At 36.7% G+C, this 20,276-nt stretch overlaps 1 protein-coding gene across 5 annotated transcripts in view; it reads right to left on the bottom strand.

Moving 5' to 3' along the window:
* Positions 1-20,276, bottom strand: part of Zc3h12b (zinc finger CCCH-type containing 12B) — a 485,919-nt gene that overhangs the window by 417,933 nt on the left and 47,710 nt on the right. For 2 of the 5 annotated variants that reach the window (XM_013502827.1, XM_013502829.1), the window contains exon 3: positions 7,906-7,964. The exons of the other annotated variants lie outside the window; for them this stretch is intronic. The gene's annotated coding sequence lies outside the window, so the exon portion shown is untranslated. The remainder of the gene's footprint in view (positions 1-7,905; positions 7,965-20,276) is intronic. 5 annotated transcript variants of the gene reach the window in all.

Raw genomic sequence — 20,276 nt, 5'->3', positions numbered from 1 at the left:
TATAACAGCTAGGACTTAAAACAACCCAAATGCCTATCATCCAAGGAATAGATACAAAAGATGTGGTTTTTTATACAATGGAGTACTAATCATCTATAAAGAAGGATAAGCTTGAGTCTTTTATAAGTAATGGATGCAACTTGATACCATTCCCAAAAGTTAAATAAAGCAGACTCAAGTGTGCAAGTATCATATTGTCTCCTTAGTATGAGAAGCTGAAAGGGTAAAGAAAATCCAAAATGTATTACAGATACCATGAAATGGGAAGAAACTGTTCAAAAGGAGAGAGACACTGGAATTGTGGAAAGGAGAAAAGAGAAAAGGAAAAAAAATATATATATATATATGACAGTTAAGATAGTTATACTACTAATTTCTATTAGTTCTTTGAAAAGAAAGGTTTGTTCTCCTATTGTTTGATTAATTTTTCATGTCTATATCCTGTAGTCTGATCACCTACTTTGAAGATAGCAATACACAGTATATTAACCATTGTTACTCCAACTATCTTGTTTTGAAATTTTGTTATCATTGGTTTCATTGTTTTTACTCTTTAAAATGAAAAAGAAAGAAAAATGAAACACTTAGGAATCTAATGAAGAGAGTAAAAGAACTTTATATTGAAAACAACAATACTCTGAAAAAGGAGATTGAAGAGCATATCAGAAAATTTAAAGATATCCTTTGTTCTTGGATAGGCAAATTCAATACAGTGAAAATGACCATACTTCCCAAATTTTTATACAGATTTAATACAATCCCAAATCAAAACACCAATAGCATATATCACAGAACCACAGAAAACAAATGCAAAATTCATGTGAAACCAGAAGAGACCTAGACTAGCGAAAACAATTCCAGATAACAAAGGAAAGTAAGGATACATCACCATCTCTGACTTGCAATTATGCTACAAATATACCATGATAAAAGCAGCATTGTACTGAAAAAGAGATCTGAGGATCAAAGGAATAGAATAGAAGATGAACAAATAACCCCAAATACACTCAGCTGCCTTATCTCTGACAAAGGGGCCAAATATGTCCACTGGAAGAAATACAGCCTCTTTAATAAATGGTGCTGGGAAAACTGGCTTTCCACAAACTAGTTTCAAAAGCTTCTCAACAATATGGTCCAGTATAACAATGATCCCACTACTCCGGCATTAATTTTCTATACCGGTCAGTTTGTACAGCTTAAAGTTTACCCTAGCTCATAGTTTTAGAAGTTTCAGTTAGTTCATGGCTGGCTAGCTCCAAGAAAAAAACATCATCGTGGAAGGCATTAAGGAGGACAGCTGCTAACTTATGGCCTTCAAAATCAGAGAACAAAAGAGGAGCCTAGAGAGGAAGGGGTCAAAGACCAAGTGGAGTCCTCAAGGTTATGCCCCCACGACCCACCAAGATACAACAAGAAATGTACTCTACCTTTTAATCCAACCAGTTAGGCAATCAAGATTAACCATCACACTGTCTAGGTGGACATAAGCAGCACTCTCATCTCAGTACTTAGCTAGATGCTGAAAACTCAAGCTCAAGCCCCGTGCTTCACCAGGTCAATCCTTATGAACCCAAGCTTTAAACTCATTCCTTAAGATATAGTCTGCACATCTGCTCGCATAGAACTAGGCCCCAGGAGCAATTCTGTGAACCTGGGTGTCCCCCTGCAAAGCCTCATGCAGTCATAGATGAAACTTTTTCAGAGGTTGCTGAATCTAGAGTATGTGATGCTGGGAGTAAGGATGTATGATTACTTAATCAATCCATTGGTTGATTTGGAACCATCCTAATCCCAGTAGCCTAGATAGAATATAACAGAGGCAGAAAAAAAGCTGCTAAGGTCCTTGCTTTGCAACATTCTACTCACCATGAACTTTTTCTCCTCTGCAATGCTTCTCTGTCATGCTACCCTGCCTGGAAGTCAGTCAACTGTAGACTGAAATCTCTACAGATTACACACCCAAATAAACGTTTCCTCCCTTAAGTTTGGGAGTCAGGTATTTTGTCTCAGAAATGAGAAAAGAAACTAAGACATCACCTATGTTCAACATAGTACTAGAAATTTTAGCCAGAAAAATCAGGCAAGACAAAGAATAAAAGCTATGTGTATCAGAAAGAAAGGAGCCAAACTATCATTATTTGCAGATGAAATGATTCTCTGCACAGAAGACCCAATTCCACCAAAATACTCCTAAAATGAATAATCAAATTCCATAACAGCAAAATACAAATTCCTGCAAAACAATAATGAACAACTGAGAAAAAATTAGGAAAATAATACCATTCCCAATAGCTTCATGGAAAATTAAATAATTAGGAAATAACATAATGAATGAATTACAAGACCTATACACTGAAAGCTACAGTATTCTATTGTCTTAGTTGCTTTTCTTTTGTTGCTGAGAAAAAGTACACAACACCCAAAGTTAAATGCAGGTTGATTTATTTTGCTCATAGTTTGCAGAGGTTTCAGTCCATAATTGGCTGGCTCCAAGGTAGGGTGGCACATGGCAGAGGGACAAACATTCATGATTGCAGAAGACAGCAAAAACAACGAGAGAAGCAACTAAGACAGAATTTGGTACCAGAGATGTGGACTTCTTGCTGTGCAGTGGAGACGCTAGAAGTTTAAAGAAACCAGGAACATGGATCATCTGAGAAAAACTGTAGGAAGTGAACAAGCCAGGCAATGAAAAAATTTGTGGGAGCCACAGCCACCAGTAGTGCTGTAGGCATAGATCCATTCAAGCCCTCCGGAGATCAAAACTTGCTATAGATTGTTTTGATCTCTAGAGATCAAAATTAGCTATATCTAGATGCTGGAATTGGAATTCTGGGATTTAATGTTTGCCCTGCTGGATTTTGGACTTGCTTTGGGCCCAATACTTTGTATCCCCCTATTTGTAACTTTTGGCATGGAAATATCTATCTTGTACCACTGAGTGTTGGAAGTCTTTCTTTTCAGAGGTTTACAGCTAAGAATTTGCTTTAAATCTCAGAGGAGACTTTGGGCTTACACTTTTCAGCAATGATGAAACTGTTAGGACTTTGGCAACTCTTGGAGATGTACTAGATGTCTTTTGCATAAAGAGATGTATGTGAATCTTGGGGTAGAGGGGTGGAATTTTATGGTTTATGTATAGATGCCCCCTCAAAGCCTCATGTGGTCATAGGTGGGTTTTTTTCAGATGTGGGTATATCTAGAGTGTGTTATACTGGAATTGATTATGCAGTCTGGATAAGTTAAAATGGGCAGAAAGATGCCGTTAAATTCCCTTTTTGCCTTTGTTGTCTTCTGTATGCAATGAAATATTGCATGACCTTACTCTGAGATACCACTCTGCCATGTGCCACTCTGCGTTGGAGCCTACCAACTAGGGAGTGAAACCCCTATAAAGTGTATGCTGAATAAATTTTTCCTCTTTTAACTCTGGGTGTCAGGAATTTTGTCTCAGCAGCAAGAGAAAAGTAAATAAGACATCTGTAAAAGGAGATCAAAGGGGACATCAAAAAATGTAAACATATTCCGTGCCTGGATAGGCAAAACTAATACAGTCAAAATGGTCATAACTCCAAAACTGATAAACATATACAGTGCAATCACAATCAAAATGCCAACAGCATTCCTTACAGAACTACAGAAAACAACCCTAAAATTAATATGGAACCAGAAGAAAGCCAGAATAACAAAAGCAAGCCTGGGTAACAAGAACAAAAGAAGAAGCACCCCCAATCCCAGATATGAAGTTACATTACAATGCCATAATGATAAAATCAGCATGACGTGGGTGCAAAAGAGATATATGGATCAATGGAATAGAATAGAATATACAGAAAGAACCACAGGCAGATTCAGATATTTTATATTTGTCACAGTGGGCAAAAACACATTGTAGGAAAGATAGTATTTTTATTAAATTATGCTGAGAAAATTGACTATCTACATACCAAAAATAGACTCCAGATTCATATATCTCACCATGTACTAAACTAAAATCAAAATAGATTAACGATCTAAACATTAAAACAAAAACAATCAGCTGGAAGATTAAACGTCTTCTCTGGAATACATAGGCATAGGAAAGGCATTTTTGAACAGAATCCCAATGGCACAAGCAATAGTACTGTACTAAAAATCAACAAATGGGATCATATCAAATCCAATACTTCTGTACAGCAAAGGAAACAACAGAGTGACAAGAAAAGCTACAGAATTGGGAAAAATTGTCTGTTATTTGTCAGATACTGTACTAATATCGAGAATATTTAAGGAATTCAAAAATGTTAGATTTCCCCTAAGAGACCCAATCAAAAAATGGGCAACTGAAATGAACAGACACTTCTCAAAAGAAGTGCAAATGGCCAATAAGTACAGAAAAAGATGTTCAGCATCATTGGCCATTAGAGAAATGCAAATTAAACCAACACCTAGATTCTATCTTCTTCCAGAAAGAATAAATATCATCAAGAAATCAGATGATAACAAATGCTGGTGAGATTTTAGGGGCAAAGGGAAAACTTCTACATTGTTAGTAGGCTTTTAAGCTAGTACAGCTATCATACACATCAGTATGGAGATTAATCCAAAAATTAAAACTAGAATTTCCATTGGACACATCTCTTCATCTTCTAGGTATCTTAGTGAAAGAGTCAAAGATGTTATTATCTTACAGTGAGACACGTATACCAATATTTATAGCAACACAATTCATAATAGTTAAATCTTGGAAGTAACCTACTTCCAAGTAGGTTTTACTGACAGATGGAACTTCCACTGACAGATCTTGCATAAAGGAAACGTGATATTTATTCAAAATGGAGTACTACCCTGCAATGAAGAACAAATTTGAGTCATATTTAGGAAACTGGATGCACCTTGAGACCATAATGTTAAGTGAAATAAATCAGAAAATGAGTTGAAATTGTTACATGGTTCTCTTATGCGAGTACAAAAAATAAATAAATAAATAAATAAAACATAATAGGAAGAAGGGAAATAGATTTTTTTGAAATGAAAAAAGGAAGGGGAAGAGAGGGAGGAGGGGAATAGGGGACAAAAAAAAGAATTAAAGAACATTATGTACCACTTCCCCAGAAGAAATGTAATCATTATGTTATGCAGAGATAAATAGAAAATGAAAATAAAGTTAATACAGATCCAGTTTCCTTTTTTTTGAAATGCTTGGATTGGAAATAGAAATGTTTTGAATTTTGGAAGTTTTCTCATTTTGGAATATAGTATTTGAAAACATAATGAGATATCTTAGGAATAGGACCAAAGTCTAAATGAGAAATTCACTTAAGTTTCATACACATAATTTGAAGATAATTTTACACATTATTTTTAGTACACCTGAATTTTGACTGCAACCCATTGTTGGAAGTAAGGTGTGGAATTTTCCACTTGTGGCATCAAACTGTTTCAGACTAGGGGGCATTTCAGAGTTCTAGAATATCAGATTAAGGGTGCTGAACCTGCACAAGAAGAAAAACAGACCATAAGAGATTTGCAAGAGCAATTAAATGTCAACAAACTGAAAACCCTAAGAGAATCTAATGAATTTCCAGCCACATAAAACCTAACAAGACTAAAAGATCAGTAATTAGGAAAAGCTGAACTGGTGCCTTCACTGCTGAATTCTACCAAATACTTGAAGAGTAACAACCCTCAAAATCTATGAAAAATTGAAAAAAAATACTTCCTGATTCATTTTTTAAAAGACCAACATTACTCTAAACTCAAAGCCAGAATGCAGAAACACCGACTTCATCAACAGAAAATTACACCCCAAGACTCCTTATATACGTAGATGCAAAAATCTTCAACAAAATAGTAGCAAACAGAACTCAATAAGACACTAAAAGGATCATCCAAAATGTGCAAATGAAACTGAGTATATAAGGTTACTTTAACATATGCAAATCTATGAAAGTGATACACCATATTAGCAGAATAAAGGGATATTTCATTAGATGCAAAAGAAAAGCGTTTGACATTACTCAGTATCTTCTTATGATTAAAAAATTCTTAATGAATTAGGTACTGGAGGGCACTTCTATACAATAAAAGACACATGACAATTCCATAGCTATTAAACAGTGAGAAGCTTAAAGCTTGTCTTTTAATATCCAAAACAACACATACATATTCTCTACTAGTACTTAACAGAGAATTGATGTCTTAGTCTAAGTAATTAGGTCAAAGCATGAAATAAGGAGTATCCAAATTGGAATGGAAGTAGTTATATTGCCTGTGTTTGCAGAATACAGTCTTAAATATATTAAAAAACTAAGAACTCCACCAAAATACTGTTAGAACGAATAAACAAATTCATTCAATTTGCAGCATACCAAAGCAATGTGCAAAAACAGTAATATTTCTGTATGCTATCAATGAATTCTGAAAAAGAAATGTAGAAAACAATCCCATTTTTGGAAATGACACGAAGATACAGGGAGCAAAAGGAAAAATAGACAACTGGGATTTACTGTCTAAAAATCTTGTACATAGCCAAGGAAACAATTAACAGCAGAGTAAAGAGACAATCTACAGAATGGGTAAGAAATATTTGAAAATCATATGCTTGATGAAGAGTTAGTATGCAAAATATCTAAGGAACTCAACAGTAAAAAGCAACTTAATTAAAAAGGGCAAAGAATCTCAGCAGTCATTTCTCAAAAGAAGACATAGAAATTGCTATCCAATATATAAAAAGTTGTTCAATATCACTAATTATAAGGGAAGTGAAAATTAAAACAATAATATAATTTCACAATTTTTATAATTGCCAAAAGGATGAGAGAGAGCAAGTGTTTTTGAGGATGTGAATAAAAGGGAACCCTATATATTGTTGATGGAAATGTAAATTACTAAAGCCATTATGAAAAATAGTAAGCAAATTCTTCAAAAAATTAAAACTAGAACTATCAGACAATCCAGGAGTCCTACTACTGTCTATATAGTCAAAGAAATCAAACTGGTATGTCAAAGGAAAGCTGCACTTCTGTATCATTGCAATATTATTCACAATAGGCAATATATGGAATCAGCTCGTGTCCATCAATGGGTGAAGAATGGGTAAAGAAAATGTGGTTATGTAAGTCTCCAATCTGGTCTGACTCTCCCAGCCCCCAGCTTGCTTGCAAGCAGAAACACCACTCTCTGCAGGGAATCAGCTCAGCACTTAGCAAACACAGGAAAGGAGATAAGATAGGACAAAAAATTTTGCAGGTCCTGGAGACACCCCAAAATTCACAAGGACACTTCAAAGGACTCAGGCCACTGGAATGTAGGATTGCCAGAAAACTTTAACCATATATGTTCATCGAGATCTTCCCACCTTATGCCCCCTGCCTTCTCTCCATCTCTATAAAAGGAACACATTTCTGTTTGTTTTGGGCAGGCAGTCTTAATCATGCTTTTTGCCTGAACCCAGACACAATAAATTCCACACCATATTGCCTTCATACAAGCCTGGTGGTCTCTGCTGCTTACCTTTGTTACAATACATATACACAATATAGCACCATTGAACTTTTAAGAAGTAGGCAGTACTATCATTTGCAACAACATAGATAATGTGAAGAACATTATGCTACCTGAAATATGCCAGGCATACAAGACAAATATCAAGTGATCTAACTTAATGGGTGGGATACAAAAAAAATTAACTCATAGAAGCAGAGGATACAGTGTTGGTTTCTAGGAGTTGGTGGGTAGAAAAGAGAGTGTTAGAGATTTATGCTCAAAGGATACAGAATTCCACTTAGATAAAACAAGTTGAAGAGATCTACTGCATAACAAAGTTATTACAGTTAATAACAGTTGCGTGTATTATTGAAATTGACTAAGAATATATATTTTGTTCTGGCTGTAGAAATGATAAAGAAATTGATCATGACTTACTAGAGACAGAAGTGCATGAAGGAAGTTCAGAGGACATCCACCAGATAATCCAGGTATGACTGAAGCAAAAAAAAAAAAAACAAAAAAACGTTCATTTTAAAGTGCAATCCTTTGCCTTGTCTGGTCGCGGCAGGTTCTGGCCTCAGCCAAGCACATTCTCTGCTCCCTCCTCCTTCCCAGGCTTCACTTTGATGTGTTAATAGAGTGGTTTCACAGCTATCTAACTTGTGGCAGCCCACAGCCTCCCTTCTCCTCCTCTTCCTTACCCCTCCCATGCAGGACTTCATTTCCTAATTTGTAGCACCCATCCTCATCTCCGTGTCCTAGACTCCCTACCTGACTGAGGCTGACCAGCAGGCCAAAGTTATAAACTTGTCCTTTATAAACAACTGTCTTTGTCTGAGCTCGTTTTTTCCTGCCAAAAACTCTATAAAGAACCTTTGTAACACTGTCTCTGGGGCTCAGAAGTTACAAAGTATGAGCTTCTCTGAGCCAGGCTAGCCAAATAAAGTCTTTTTTCATCTCTCCAAGAGTGCATGCTTGGTTCCCTACACCATCTGAAAAAGTCTGGTATCCTGTTTTCCATATGTTATAGTTTGTGTTTCAATGTCCCCCCAAATCCTCCTGCAGTCATTGAGCGGGTTTTTAGAGGTTACGATTGATTCAAGGGTGTGAGCACTACATCCGCCCTGGGGCGGACAGTTTGCATATGTAAGGGAGAGAAAGAGGCTATTTGCCCCACTCCTCCCTTTTTGCTCTTGTTGCTTTTGCTGTTTTCCCCCAGCCACGAATGGTTGCCCTTTGCCTTGTGCACTCTGCCCTGGTGCCAGCCAAGTATGGACTGAAACCCCCACAAACTGTGAGCTAAATAAACCTTTCCTTCCTTAATTCTGGGTGTCAGGTATTTTGTCTCAGCAATGAGAGAAAAGTAACCAAGACACCATAGCATGATGAAACAAACAGGAGAGGCAAATATACCCATTTAAAGAGAATCAACCTGAAAGAGAAATCCTCTAGATAAAATCTGGTAGCCAGGTTATTGAGAAAGAGAAGCAGGACTGCCACTGTTCCACAGCACCTTTACGATCTTTACCCTACAAACACACTATCTTGGGAGTGGCTCTAACATTCTGAGGGAAGAAGCCAGTGCTGCAGCCTTGACTCCTGAGATAAGCTCCCTACGTATTCTCTTTCCCACCTGGAAGAGGAAACACAGAGATAACTGCAGATAGTCCGCAGGGAGCCACACAATGGAATGGTTGAAATACCTGGAAGAAAAGCAATGCCAGCAGTACTAAAACCAGCAATCCCTGTGCCCCATCATCCTCCCAAACACCAGGGAGCTCTGTGTCCCTGTGGCATCTTGTCAACTTCCCACTGTTCTGTGTTGGTAAGCAAAGTCCCCTGCTCCAGCAAAGTGGCTCAACATTGTGAGCCATAGACCACAAATAACTCACAACTGGGGAGACACAGGCTGTATCCAATGCTGAGTAGATGCTCTAAAATTGTTTTCTGGAACACTGAGGAGATCAGTGACAGCATGAAATCTTGCCCACTGTTCACTGACTGGCACTGGGAAAATAACTACCCAGCCCCTAGTGGAGGGATGCTGAGTGCCTGGAGCCCTAGGCGCCCACAGAACTTAGGGGTGGGGAGGGAAGGCCAGCATTCCATGAGACTCAGGAGATAAGAAAGATACAAAAGAGCTGTCTAGAAACTAAATGGACCAAAATCTAGCTGCAGAGGAGTTTGGAAGGGGAAGTTGAACTGATTCTGGATTGCAATACCCCTTATACCCGACATTGGTGTGCACAGCACCTGAGAAGAGTATCAAGCTACTTGGACAAAGCAGTACTTCCACAATGACGTGGCTGATGGAATAAGCTCACAGTTACTCTGATTTCCCCCACTGGGAAGAAGATCACTGTAACTGAGATACTCACAAGTCAGGACTTTGGAGAAACTAAAGCCCAGAAAATGCTGTAGGACACAATAATGGTGGACACTCAGGAACTAATGTGCCACTTCAATTAAGGATCTGAATCTGAGCACTGACAGGAATGCAGCTGGGGATATGGAAGAATAAGCAAGCAGCAAATTGGAAGTGGCAGAATCCTGGGGAAAAGGAGAGGCTAGACCAATGCAGATATAATTAGTCACCCTTTCCTTCTCATATACCAAGAATGCTGGTGCCTGTGGGACATATAGCAAGTTTTCAACACACAAGCAGATGCCCACTGAAGGGACCCCAACCCTCTATGCTTGAGACTGCTGAAGGCAGGGAGCCCTGGGAAGTACAGTTAGAAACAATGCAGCTGAGGTAGCCTATCCCTTTTGTCCATTTAATTCTAAACAATACCCTACAGTTATTCCTGCTTCCATAGTTCTAAGATGGGTAGAAAATAAAACAAGAAAAACCCGGATCTCTAACGTTGTAGGTGACAGAATATATGTGGTGAATCTTCTAGCCTGACTTTCTGGTCACTTTTACCCTACTCCCAACATAGGGACATGTGGTCATAGGCAGGAAAAAAAATGAAACAGGATCCCATTAAGATTTATTAAAGAAATTTAAAAAACCTTACTAAAGAGAGATTTTTTTCTTTTACAGGTAGACTGCAATTAGAGCAATTAGAAAGACAAAGGAGAGAGATTGAGAGAGATGCCAGGTAACATAGTTACCATGGAAATTTATCAGAAAGAGCTAACAAAGCAAGAAGGAAGCTATAAACTTAAAAGAACAGAGAAACCATCCCCCCTTACCCACCTGACAAAATGCAAAAAGAGATAAGGGACAATCACCTAAGGACTCCTGTTTAATATATAAAAAATATACACCTACAAATATATTCATGTATGTATGTTCCCAGTTTAACATCACGGTATTACTGACATGTCACCTTTACTTAATCATAAACTCTAAGTTACTTTTCTATGAGCCCCCACACACTTAGCTATTACAAAAAGACAAGAAATCAAACAGCCAAAAGGAATCCAGGCAGACATTTTTAGGTTATGGTCAAAGTCTGTCAAGAGAGCGAATCACATAATGACAATTTTCAGGTGCCCACATGGGGGATAGGGAGACAATAGTGCTACATAAAAGAAAGCTGCAGTGAAAAAAAAAAATCCATGAGTAGTTCACTTTCAAATATCCCCTACTTGGGGCTGGGAATTTAGCTCAGCGGCAAAAGCGCCTGCCTGGCAAGCGCAAGGTCGTGAGTTCGGTTCCCGGTACCAGAGAAAAACCAAAACCAAAAAAAAAAAAAAAAAAAAATTAAAAAATCAAATATCCCCTACTTGTCTACAGTAGCTGTCTGTCTTTTCGTGCACTTATCAATTTCCCCACCGTCAAATAAATTGTCTTATTTTATTCTGAACTCTGCTTCTTTAGTTTTCTACAGATGCTGGGTTTAGGAGCACCAGGAGCTGGGCCTCCCAGTGGCTTGCCATCTACCTCTGGACAGGATATCACTTCATTACAGGTCCATAAGTATGCACTACGTGTTATAAATATAATTAAGATCAGAGTGAATTCTGGGACAAGCATGTGAGTTGAGAGCCCCTAAGAAAACTCAGCACAGAACCCTGTCAGTCATTACTCTCAATCACACCTCGAGATTCAGAGGGAGGCACCTAAGCAGAGGTGCCTGGCCTTTAAATTTTGAAAGCCTGATTTATCCATGCTGTTGTTTTTGCTACTTTTGTGTGCTTCGACCTTTGTGTAGTGCTTTTCTCTCACCTTGGTATCTTTTTTGTCTGTGCCTTATGTCTTTTGTTGGCACAGACTTGCCCTGAGCACAATTTCCCATGGTCTTCAATGAATGCAGCTGCTTGGTAGGTACTACCAGGTGAATGACTGGCAATTCTTTCTTAATCATGCACAAGAGCCTGAACTATTATTTGCCCATTCCATGGCAATACTGAGAGGGCACCAAATTTACAATTTATATAGTGAGCTCTCAGGAAAAAAAGACTGTGGGTGAATGGGCAGAGTGGTCCCAGGCGAGAGAGCACCCAGCAATGCACTAAACAAGTCTGGTGGATGGAAAACACAAAGATGACCTTGGGGTTTGTACTGTAATGAAAAAAGCTAGAGTGGGGGCTGGGGATTTAGCTCAGCGGCAAAGCGCCTGCCTGGCAAGCGCAAGGTTGTGAGTTCAGTTCCCGGTACAGGACAAAAACCAAAAAAAAAAAGCTAGAGTGAGAGGTCCTTGGTGGAAGTCAAGTGAGAATCATGGTGCTAAGTGCATTACACTACATCCTCCCAACTCTCAACATACAAAGGCCTGCAGTTAACTATGCTCAGAGCACTTCTTGCAACCAGAGGCTAGCCCAGAGAAACAGTTGGATTTGGCAGGCATACCATGCTCACAGGCAGATGATTAAGCAAAGGATGGGGGAGAGAGAACAACAGCTTAGAGACCTGCAATTGAACTCAGACTTCAATTTGAACTCAGAGAAAAATTCAGTTTTGTGCTCTTGCAACTACAGGAGGGTTTTCTTACTGGTTTCGGCTATTGGTTCTTTTTCATTTTTTATTATCAATTTTTTCTTTCTCTTCTGTCTTTTTTCTTTTTCCTTTTATTCCTCCTTGCTTCTCATTTCTTGCCTTCCTGTCTCTCTTACCTCTTATCTTCCCTCTCCTCCATTACAACTTTTATCTGGTGTAAAAAAATATAACTTTTTTATGTGAAAAAATGAGTTTGACAAATGCTTCATTTAAATAGCACTTTTCAAGTACATATCATAGTAGCCCACACAAAAATTGTGTATAGAGGATCCAAACATAAACTAATTACCAATGTGTTAACAGGTTCTGAAAATCTCAGTTCACCTCAATCTCTAATTAACTTCCCTTCCACTGCATCCGTACTCTCCCTCTCACAAGTTTCTTCTCAGACCACCACGCTAGCCGTTTACTCCAGCTATAAAAATAATTCCAGTACTGTTTGATCTCATTTGTTTTTAACTATTGATATGTATCTTCTCTCTCTCTCTTCTTACTGACTGATGCCCTTTCTTCTTTTTACTTTTTCCTTTCCTCCTCCCTCCACATCCAACTCTATTACTGTACTAGAAAAATATATTCAATTTTATTTGTTAAATAAAAATAAAATATACTTCCAAAATTGTTATACAGATTTAAATGCAATCCTGATTAAAATACTATTAGCATACTTCGCAGAACTGGAGAAAATACTCCTAAAATTCATCTGCAACCAGAAGAGACCCAGAATAGCAAAGGCAATCCTGCACAAGAAAGACAAGTTAAGAGACATCATAATCCCTGACTTGAAATTATAATACAAAGCTAATGTGCTAAAATCAACATGGTACTGGCAAAAAAATAGACCTGAGGACCAATGCAACAGATTAGAAGATGTGGACACAGCTACAAACACACTCAGCCACCTGATCTTTTAAAAAGGGGCAAAACATGTTCACTGGAGCAAAGATAGTCTCCTCAATAAATGGTGCTGGAAAAACTGGCTCTCTACATGCCGAAGACTAAAACTAGATCCATGTTTAATCACCATGTATTAAACTGAATTCAAAATGGATCAAAGATTCAAAAATTAAAGAAGAAACACTAAATCTACCAGAAAACAAAGTAGGTCAAAGTCTTGAAGATATGGGGTAGGCACAATCTTCATGAACAAAACCCAAACTTCATGAGAAATACCAAAGAATCAACAACTGGGATCTCATCCTATTAAAAAGCTTTTTTACTACAAAAGAAAGCACAAGTAGAGTGAAAAGACTACCCACAGAGTGGGAAAACATTTTAGCTAACTGTCCCTCAGATAAAGGGCTTATATCTAGAACATATAAAGAACTGAAAAATCTCAGAACAGCAAATTCAAAGACCCAATCCAAAAATGGGCGTCTGAGATAAATACACACTTCTCAGGTAAAGAAATACAAATGGCAAATAAATACATGAAAAAAATTTTAAACTTCACTGGCCACTCAACAGATGCAAATTCAAACAACACTGAGATTTCATCTCACCCCAGTAAGAATGGCCACCATCAAGAAATCAACCAACAGTGAATGCTGGAGGGACTGTTGGGGGAAAAGGAACCCTTCACCACTGTTACTGGCAATGTAGACTGGTGCAACCACTTTGGAAATCAGTCTGAAGATTTCTCAAAAAAATTAGGATTAGAGGTACCATTTAACTCAGCCATTCCCTTTCTGAGTATTTTCCCAGAAGAATTAAAAACATCATACCACAGCTATACATGTGCGCCCATGTTTATAGCAGCACAATTTGTCATAGCAAAATCTTGAAAAAACCCAAATGCCCATCAACTGAGGAGTGGATAAGAAAAATATGGTATTTTCACACAATGGAGTATTACTCAGCTATAAAGATAAACTTGAGGCTTTTATAGGTAAATGGATGCAATTAGAGACCATACTCATGAGTGAAATAAATCAGACCTCCATGCATAAACACCATATTGTCTCCCTAGTGTAAGAACCTGAAAGAGTAAATAAAAATAAAAAGTATAATAGATATTGTGGCAGGAAAAGAAGTTGCTCAATAGGAAAGAACAACTGGGATGAGGGAAAGAAGAAAAGAAAGAAAGAAGGAAGGGAAGTACATACATACATACATACATACATAGATACACACACACAAGATAACTAAGATAATTGTACTACTAATTTGTATTGGTTTATTGAAAGGAACACAATGTTTAATTGTTTGATCAATCTTGCATACCTATATGTGGTAATCTGAGCAACTATTTTGAAGATAACAATAAGTAATACAACCACCATTGTTGATTTCCTACCATCTTGTTTTGAAATACTGCATCAGTTTTATAATTTTTGTGCTGTCTGGTTTTTGTTTATGTTTTTTTTATTTTGTTTTTGTTCTTTTCTTTTTAAAATAAAAATAAATAAATAAAAATAAAAATAAATTTTGATATGTTCAAAAAATATAAATTGGTAATTTTGGAGAAGACTGAAGACCATTGAAAAGAGAATTTTTTTTTTCTCCCAGTACCAGGAATCGAACTCACAATGTGGCACTTGCCAGGCAGGCGCTGTGCCGCTGAGATAAATCCCCAGCCCCTGAAAAGAGAATATTAATGAAAGAGTATCTTCACAATTATCCAGTTCTATGACCTGTACAAGCTCTATGTCATTTTTCCAGTAAGCTAGATTGTCTTTCACAATCCTCTTTTCAGCATAGTTTATTGAAGCACAGAATATTGAGCATTTACCCAAAATATAACCTGAGGCAATTCACAGTCTGTTGCAAATTATATTTAAAACTCCTCCACGTATTAAATGACTATGATCAATAAATAGTAACTGCAAACTGTAATTTTTAATTTAATATTGCTTTAAAGTTTCAGATACTTGAAATTATTTTTAAATATGTTCTTATATGAGAAATTGATCCCAAAATATTTAAATGTGAAACCCTTTTAATTTGAAAAAATACTATATCTAAACATGGCAAAGAATTATAGTTCAAACTCATTAGCATATTTGCGAATACCTAATATTCTATTTTTTAATATTTCTCTGATATGACATAAAATTAAGTATGTGCATTTGTACTTCTGTGTGGCCTAACTTGCCTGAAACACAAAGTAAGTGAATTTAATTCTACATTAATTGTTTACCATCATTCTTAGTCTTAACAATAAAATTTCATAAAGAGGAAGTAGACAAAAAATAATAAGATCAAAAATAACAAGTTAAACATAAGAAAATATTTTCTCAAAGAAGCACATTTCAACTTTAATAATTTTTCCTTTACACTCATAATCCTCTTTTTTCCACAAAGCCTAAAACCTGCTCTGACATAGACAGTATTTACATATCTGAATATAAAATCAAAACAAATTATTTGTCCCTCTTAAATGGAAATACTAAGGCTTTTTAAAGCTGAAAATCTTATTTAAAAGCCAAATTGGTATGTTTACATTATAAACACTTCTAAAAACTTCATTAATTTATGCTAATAGTAAATATAATTAAATAAAAACTTGCTCAATTTGGAATAATGTTTAAGCGGGAATAAATAACCTAAGTGATTCATAATATAACTACAAAGCTACTCTAATAAAATCAACATGGTACTGGCTAAAAAACAGACCAGAAGATCAATGGAACAGACTGAAAGACACAGACACAACCGCAAACACACTAAGCCACCCAATCTTCGATAAAGGGGCCAAACAAATTCACTGGAAGAACCATAGCTTCTTTAATAAACGGTGCTGGAAAAATTGGCTTGCCACCTGCAAATAGACCCAAGTCTATCACCATGTACCAAACTCAAGTCAAAATGGATCACAGATCTCAATATTAAAACAGAAACAATAAATCTATTGGAAGAGAAAGTAGGTAAAAATCTTGAAGACATAAGAGTAGGCAGAGAGTTCATGAACAAAAGCCAAACTGCCCGTGAAATACTTCAAAGAATCAAAAACTGGGATCTCATCCTACTGAAAAGTTTTTGCACAGCTAAAGAAATCACCAGCAGAGTAAAAAGAAAACCCACCAATTGGGAAAAAATTTTAGCTGACTGTCCCTCAGACAAAGGGCTTCTGTCTAGAACATATAAAGAATGAAAAAACATCAGCCTCCCCCCCATATTCAAAGACCCAATCCAAAAATGGGCAGCTGAGATGAATACACACTTCTCAGATAAAGAAATACAAATTGCAAGTAAATACATGAGAAAATGTTCAACATCATTAGTCATTCAAGAAATGCAAATTAAAACAACATTGACATTTCATCTCACCCCAATAAGAATGGCTAGCATTAAGAATCAACCAATAACAAATGCTGGTGAGCCTGTGGAGAAATAGGAAGTCTTCTCCACTGATGGTGGGAATGCAGACTGGTCAAACTACTGTGGAAATCAGTTTGGAGATTCCTCCAAAAACTAGGTGTAGAGGTCCCACTCAACCCAGCTATTTTCCTTCTGGGTATTTTCCCAGAAGATCTGAAAACATCCTATCACAGAGATATATGTGCACCCATGTTCATAGCAGTGCAATTTGTAATTGCTAAATTGTGGAAGCAACCCAAATGTCCATCCACTGAGAAATGGATAAAAAAATTGTGGTACTTTTGTATAATGGAATATTACTCAGCTATAAAGAAAGATAAACTCAAGGCTTTTATAGGTAAATGGTCACAACTAGAGACCATATTCGTAAGTGAAATAAACCAGACCTCCATGTCTAGGCAACGTATTATCTCACTAGTGTAAGAACCTGAAAGAATGAATAAAAATGAGGAGGTATGATAGACATTGTGAAATGAAAGGAAAATGCTCACAAGTAAAGAGCAACTGGGGTGAGGGAAAAAAGAAAAGAAAGAAGTGGAAATTATATATGTATGTATATACAGGATAGCTAACATAGTTGTACTACTGACTTCTATCGCTTTACTGGAAGGAACAGTTAATGATTACTTTTTTGATCAATCTTACACACGTCTATTTGTTTTCCTGAGAAACCTCTTTGAAGATCTGAATATGCAATACAACCATTGTTAATTTCCCACCACTTTGTCTGCAACTCTGTATTGTTTGTATTGTTCTTATGCTATTTTGTAAATGGATACCTGTTTGTAACTATGTTTTCCTTCTTTTATTTTTAAAATAAATTTTAAAAATAAATTTGTTTTATTAGAGACAGCTAAGTTAGATTGAAATAAACAAGCAGTCACAGAGGTATCAGGCTCTGAAGGAGTTAGTACAGAAGTCTAGACATATCAAGATTCTGGCTGGAGGCATATCTGAAGACAAACATGCTTCAAGATGGAAATGCAATAGCCAAGGCTGCACACCTCTCCAGAGGTAAACAGCAGCTTGAGATTAGCACCACCTCTTCCAGAGATCCCAGGTAGGCATTAGATACTTAGGTGACTGACCAGAACATCTGAATGAATACTCCCATTGCTTTCCAGTAATGCATTTGTTGCTTCTACAACAAGAAGTTATAGATAAACTAAAGTTAATGAAGGATGATACTCACCATATACGCTTGGTATATGACACACTTCCCTTTTGGATTTATATTAAGTAAGTGATTATATTTATTATAAAGCTCCAATCAGACATGACTCTCCCAGCACCCAACCTGTCTGCAGCAGAGGCATTGTTCTCAGCAGAGACTTGGCTGAGCAATAAAGCTGTCTTCAGCAAATACAGGATGTCATAAAAGAGATAAGATAAGGTAGGGAATCTTACAGTCCCTGGACATCTGGAGACACCCCAAAATTTACATTGGATCCTTCAAGGACTTTGCCCACTGAGGTGCAAGACAGCCAGAGAACTTTGACCACTGATGTTTATTACTCTCTTCCCACCTAGTGTTCCTTGCCTACTTTCAATCCCTATAAAACAAAAGGCCTGTTTCTCTTTGTTCCCTAAGACAGCCTTATTGCCCTCTGTCTGACTGCACCCAGGTATTAAACCTTATGCCTTGTGGCTTTCACAGAAGTCTGTGGAGTGGTCTCTGCCTCATTTCCTTCTTTACACTTGTAATCCTACAGGTTGATTGTAGTTTGACCCATGTTGAACCCACATTGCAATTTTGCTGTATAAAGTAGCCTTGAAAAAAAATTAACAGCCATCACTAGTGACTGCTCCTGGAAATCCAGGAACTATTCTTATTTTCCATAAAACTCTCCTAACCTCTTCCTTTGGTTTGTGACTTCATTCCTTGATGATTTGAGGCCACAAACAGTACATCTGAGACCCAATAGACTGGGAGGTATTTTTCCCCATCATAGTTGTATTCTATAGTCTTAAAATTAGTTTTGTAAGTAATATTTTTCCCAATGAATTGGAAAAATACCATATCTGAAGGCATGACTCCAATTACTTTAGATTTTTTAATACAGAACTTAAAAGATATAATGAATTTTTAAATCTCATGGTCCAAATTTGCTTCCATAAACAGGAAGGAAGTAGGCATATTTTTCCTTACTTATTCTGCTAAATACTACTAAAAGCCAGGGTATTGCTGAAAACATCTTTGTCTACTCCTATGTCTTCAAGAGTTTTTCCTATTTTGCCTTAAGTGTTTCTGTTCTAATGTTTAGATCCTTGATACATTTTGATTTTAGTTTACCACATAGAGACAGTTATGGGTCTAGGTTCAGTCTTTGGCGTGTGGATAACCAGTTATTCTAACACCATATTTTAAAGAGGCTATCTTTCAGCAAACGAACTTTGCCCCTTATACTAAGATTATATAGCTGAGTGGGGCTGGAGTTGCTTCTACATCTTCTATTCTGTTCCACTGAACTATAAGTCTGTATTATTTTTCTTTTGTTATTGTTGTTTCCAATACCATTCTGTTTTTATCACTGTAACTTTGTAGTGTAATCCTTGAAATCCAGGATAGTGATGACCCCTGCATTGCCCTTGTTGCTCAAAATTGCTTTTACTATTCTATGTCTCTTCTGGTTCCATATAAATTTTAGGATTGCTTTCTGAAATTCTCTAAGAAATGTAATTAGTATTTTGATTGGGATTGCAATAAACCTGTATAGCAGTTCTGAAAGTATGGCCATTTTGATTATACTGACTCTGCCTCTCCAGGAACAGGAGGTATCTTTCCATTTTCTGATATTCTCTTCAATCTCCTTTTTTTTTCTAAGTACTATAGTTTTCATGTACACACTTTTCACTTCCCTGGTTGTTAATGCCTTAGTGTTTCATTTGTTCTTGATGCTATTGTGAAGGGTATTGTTTGCCTACTATCCCTCTCACTGAGTTAGCTTGCAATTAAGTGTACAAGACTGCTATTGATTTTTAAGTGCTGTCTTTATATTGTACTATACTATTGAAATTGGTTATTAGTCCTAGGGGTCTTCTGGTGAATTTTTGAGGGTGTTCTATGTAGAGGATCATGGCATCTGCAAATAATGATGATTTCTCTTTTTCCTTGCCTATCCATATTCCACTTATTCCTGTCACTTATCTAATTGCTCTACTTAATGTTTCAGAAACTTTATTGAACAGAAGTGTTGATAGTTGACACCCTTGTCTTTTACTTGATTTTAGAGGGAAAGCCTTCAGCTTATCTCCATTTAGTATGATATTGGCCTTTGGTTTGTCATACATGGCTCTTTTCATATTGAGATAAACATATTCTATTCCTATTCACAGTTTTTATAATTAATAAATTTGTCAACTGCTTTTCTGCCTCTATAAAGATGACTGTATGATTTTTGTTTTTTTTTGTTTTTTTGTTTTTTTGTTTTTTTAAATTTTTTATTTTAAAGAATAAAAGAAGGATAACATAATAATAGGGTTTACTTAGCAAATTACAGACAAAATGGTAGGAAATTATCAATGGTTATCGTTTTAC

This window comes from Chinchilla lanigera, unplaced genomic scaffold (assembly GCF_000276665.1).
Source record: "Chinchilla lanigera isolate Chin_1 unplaced genomic scaffold, ChiLan1.0 scaffold00074, whole genome shotgun sequence".
NCBI lineage: Eukaryota > Metazoa > Chordata > Mammalia > Rodentia > Chinchillidae > Chinchilla > Chinchilla lanigera.
Note: the sequence above shows the minus strand (reverse complement) of the source record. Positions and strands in the feature narration are given on the sequence as shown.